This window comes from Elephantulus edwardii, unplaced genomic scaffold (genome assembly GCF_000299155.1).
Source record: "Elephantulus edwardii isolate Elephantulus edwardi_28Jun2011 unplaced genomic scaffold, EleEdw1.0 scaffold00034, whole genome shotgun sequence".
Classification (NCBI taxonomy): domain Eukaryota; kingdom Metazoa; phylum Chordata; class Mammalia; order Macroscelidea; family Macroscelididae; genus Elephantulus; species Elephantulus edwardii.
Window position 1 is genome coordinate 2,074,702 of NW_006399784.1, and position 4,860 is coordinate 2,079,561.

Genomic DNA, 4,860 nt, shown 5'->3' on the forward strand with positions numbered 1-4,860 from the left:
TCCTTCCATCTTCTTTTAATACTTCCTGGATCATTTAATATTCTGCCCAAAGCATCCTTGATTACAGCAACTCTAGGTTTGAATCTGTTCTTCAGTTTGCATACAGAGGAATATATTCAAGAACCTGAACTCAGAAGCCTATTATGATATCAGGATCAGAGAGACTCGTCTGTAACCTATATTTTTCAGATGACATAACCCTGCTTGCTAACACTTGCTACAGAAGATTAAGGAATACATTCTTCCATATAGATTACATCTCCACCTCATGAAAATAAAATTTCTCACCACTAGACCAATAGGCAACATCAGGATAAATTTGAAGAAGATTGAAACTTTCAATGACTTCATTTTACTTGCATCAATAATCAACAGCCTTGGTAACACCAGTGAGGAGATCAGGAGACACACTGTACTGGGAAAGTCAGGGATCTCTCTAAATTATTGAGGAACAGTTATGTTAGTTTGAAGACTAAGTTGTGCTTGATTCAGCCCATGACCTTTTCAATCACTTGCTGTGCAATGAGTAAGGAGGACAAAAGAAGAATTGATTACTTTGAATTATGGTGTTGGAGGAGAGTATTGACTATCCATGGATTGCCAAAAGAACAAACTGTTATGTTTTGGAGAAGTAGAAGTCAGAGTGATCCTTTGCAGTAAAGATAATTAAGCTTTGTCTCACACTTTTAGGGCATATTTCTAGGAGAGGCTAATCTGTTGACAAGAATGTCAATGAAGAGTTAGCAGAAGAGAGGAAGACCCTCAAAATGATGGATTGACACAGTGACTGCAGCAGTGGGCTAAAAAATGTCAAAGGATCTAAGAATGGCACAGAATAGAACAGAGTTCAGATCCAGTGTTCACAGGGTTGCTATGGATCATACTCAGTTCCATGACAGATAAAAACAGCAACTGTACGACTTAGACTTCTTCCTTTAGTGTTCTTGATCAATTTCTGCTTCTTAAAATGGTTGGTTTTTTATTTTCTTTGTTTTTTTTATTTTCTTTGTTTTTTATTGTACAATCAGTATCTTTGTGTGTAAAACAGCTGTGTAATTTTTTAAATAAAAAATATACTGAATTAATTCTTGTTCATAGAAACCACATTTTTATTAGTGTAGAATTTCACATCAAACTATATCCAATGATTTGTGTTTAGAAAGTAGAAGGCCAAATGTCTCTTCCAAGGTGCATTTGGTTGAACTGGAACTTCTAACATGTTGGGTATCATCCAAATTCCTCAATAATTTTAACTGCTTAGAAATGTCATTCCCTTTTTCTAGGCCTATAATGGTTGTTGTTGTTGTTATTGTGTTCCATCATATTAGAATCAATACACAACTGATCCTCCAGAAAGTTTTTGCTGTTTACAATTTTTATAAATTTCTCTCTATATGCAAATCTTGAAAGGACAAACTAATTATAGAATAAATATGGGGTTTTTTTGTTTTTTTTCCCTTGTGATTGATTTATTTCATTCAGCATAATGTTCCACCACTTTACAAGATATTTTGCTGAGTCTTCATTGTTTTTGTGTTACACAGTTCTCCATTGCATGTATACATCACTGTTTGATTATTCATTCATCTCTTTTTTTTTTAATTTAGGTTGTTTATTTTTCATTTCAATGAACATCTACAGAGATTTTGGAATTCCATTCATTCATTGTTGCACCCTTCTCCCCGTACAAACCCCTCCCCCTTCCCCCCCATTTGCTCCTCTCCTTGAAAAGCAAAAGAAAAACTCCCTCATTGGTACACAATCCCCCCCTGCACCTCCCCAAACCCCACCCCCTACCCCCAAATATAATCCACTCGGCAACCCTCATTGCATACTCCTATGATAAAAATATGGGTTTAAAAAAAATTGTAGGCATCCAAATTGGTAAGTTTGTGTTCTTTTTATTCTGTTCTACATCTGAATTATAAACACCTATAAACCCTCTGAGTTATCTGCCATTAGTTAATCATGTAAGAGATTATTCCTATAAATTAGAATTATTGCTTTGCCTTTTTGAGAGGAATTAAATTAAAAGAAATTAGATCTCTAAGTCCCTTCTTCAACATTTCCTCTAATTTACAAGAATATTTCTTGGAGAAATGCCATATCAATGGTACTTACTGGTGATTCTTTTTGCAAAAGAATTCAGTTCTTATTAATAGAGATCACACTATTTTAATGATTGTCTGCTTGATCTTTGTAATTAAAATATTATCTACTCTAAAGTTCATCTCCTTAAAAGATAGGTGTTTCCTGGAAATCATTTATCAATATTCAATTTAATGATCAGAGGATTTTCACTTTTACATATCTTTAAGATTAGTGATTTTCTTCAGGTTTACTCAAAGCTAAAATTTTAATAGGATTAATTATAAAAAAACAAATACCAACTTTCCAATCAAGTAAACATTCCATATAAAACTTTATTAGTCTATTTTTATATACCTTAGTATACTTTATTGCACAATATGTTTTTATTTTCCTTTTAAGATTTAAAATTTGGTGGGTTGTGCTTTGAGGTGCACAATCAACACGTTTGTCACAGAAATCAAGAAACAAAAAACCAAATTGCACTAAGAAAATCTGTTGAAAGGGACCTTTACAAGTCAGGATAGAGATTAAGGTATAACTGATCCAGGCAATAGTCTTCATAATTACTTTTTACATGTCAGAGAACTGGACAGTAACTAAGGATAACAGAAGAAGAATTGATGCCTTTGAGATGTTATGCTGTAGAAGAACAGGTTTGTTCTAGGAAGGATGAAATAAGAACACATTTCAAATTACCAATTCTTACTCATAATTCCTAATTTTTGCACTCCAAACACCAGTTATTATTAGTGCTTCATGTTTATATGTTTGACCAATTTTAAATTGAAGACGTTGTTATAAGTCTTCAGTTTATTCATATTTGGCTTTATTATTAGTGTGTACTTTTGAATAATAGTTCTAGTGACAGGTATTCTTCATATATAGATGATATTTTCCTGTTCTAGACAAGATTGTCCTTAAGAATGGGACCTAAGGACACATCATCAACAGAAGCCACATGGTTAGCAGTGGCAGCATCATTAGCAGCAGCAGCAGCATCGTCAGTAGCAGCCATGTCATCAGCAGCAGTCCTGTGGAAAGAAATGGAATTTGCACCACTCCCAAAAAGGAGTGAACTGAGTTGGGAGTGACGCAGACCTAGAGCAACATGGATAAAGAGTGCAATGGACCCAGAGAAACCTACGAACATTCCAGGAGAGCAGGATAACTAGAATTTCAGTGATGTGCTTTGTGGGGATCACAGACATTTGGCTGGATGATGTGGGACCCCTTAAGCTCAAGCAGAAGGGTTTGAGAGAGCTAGAATTCGAGTGAGGCAGAAGACCTAGTTCTTGAGGGGAAAACCAAAGCTTCCTGGTTTTCCCCTTATATCCCCATGCATGTCATCCCAGCATGTGTCTGTGTGTTCCCTCCCCATGAGCGTGCAAGCCCTGAATGTACCAGAATGCACACCTGCTCTGCATGCATCTCCATGCTCCACTTGTATCTCCTTATGCCCATTCAGCTAATGGCCTTTAAATGGAGTGCCTTGGACTGGCCTAACTACAACTGTTGTCTAATAGAACAGGTTGCTTCCACAGGCCTTTTCTCTCCAGAATTGAAGAAAATCATCCCTTTGGTCAGAAGTTGAGAGAGAAACACAGGCAGGATAGCTGCCTCACCCACTTCAGGAACAGTGGCTCCAGATCAAGAAACTGCTTTCACTTCAGAGGTGGAAAAACTCTACTTCAGAAATATCATGCAAGAAGCAGGCTACCTCACACCCTTAAAAAGCCCAAAGTAAGATGTCACCCAAAAAAGGGGACACAGTATCAGAAGATTTCCTGAAGCCAGAAAGTCTGATGGAGCTTTCTGACACAGCATTTAAAAGAACAATAATTGAATATTTTCAATGGATGAAAGAAAAATTTGAAAAATTACAGGATATTGCAAACAAAAACCAGAAGTAGCTTAAAAAATCGAAAACAATGCAGATAAAACAAAGGAGGCATTAGAGGCTTTGGAAAACAATTTAAAAACACAAGAAACAACAATCCAAACTATGAGGACCAATGTTTCAGATGCTGTCAACATGATGGAGGGACACATGAAGAGAATTGAAGAGAAGGAACACAGAAACAGTAAAATAGAAGATAAAATTGTCACCACTGATCTGCTAGAACAAAAAGTAGAATCAAAATGGAAAGAAAATGAAGAAAACCTAAGAATAATGTGGGACACCATCAAGAGAAATAACAGGCACATAATCAGAATCCCAGAATAGGATGAAGGAATGAAAAAAGTTGTAGAGGAATTACTAGAAAATAAATTCTTACTTATAATGAATAATGAGAATATATATTCAAAAACCTGAGAGAACACAATATTGAATAGACCTTAGAAGAAAAACACCAAGGCTAATCATAATTAAATATACCAAAACCAAAGATAAGGAGAGAATTCTGAAAGCAGTGAGGGAGAAACAAAGAGTAACGTGTTTTTGTTATTGTTGTTAGGTGCCATCAAGTCTTAGATGACTCATAACCACCCTATGAACGAAAGGCCTGAGCACTGTTCATAGAGTTTCTGGAGGCAATCCATTTTGGAAATAGATGCCACTTCTGGTCCCAAGCTTGTTTTAATTGGGAAGCTCCACCAAACACTGTCCACCATGCGTAACCATTATCGCGTTTGGCACATGAGTGTCACAATGTTTAGCATCACAGCCTCCAAAAGTTACCGCTGTGCAACAATGCTCAGATTAGTGCTATAACACTTAAAAGACTGATTAAAAAACAATAAAACTGAAACCAGGCCTGAGGGCCACAG

The 4,860-nt window shown here is 36.0% G+C and overlaps 1 pseudogene; it reads right to left on the bottom strand.

Moving 5' to 3' along the window:
• The window catches only part of LOC102847687, a 70,292-nt pseudogene extending 67,186 nt beyond the window's left edge, over window positions 1-3,106 (bottom strand).
• Window positions 3,107-4,860: the final 1,754 nt, after the last annotated feature.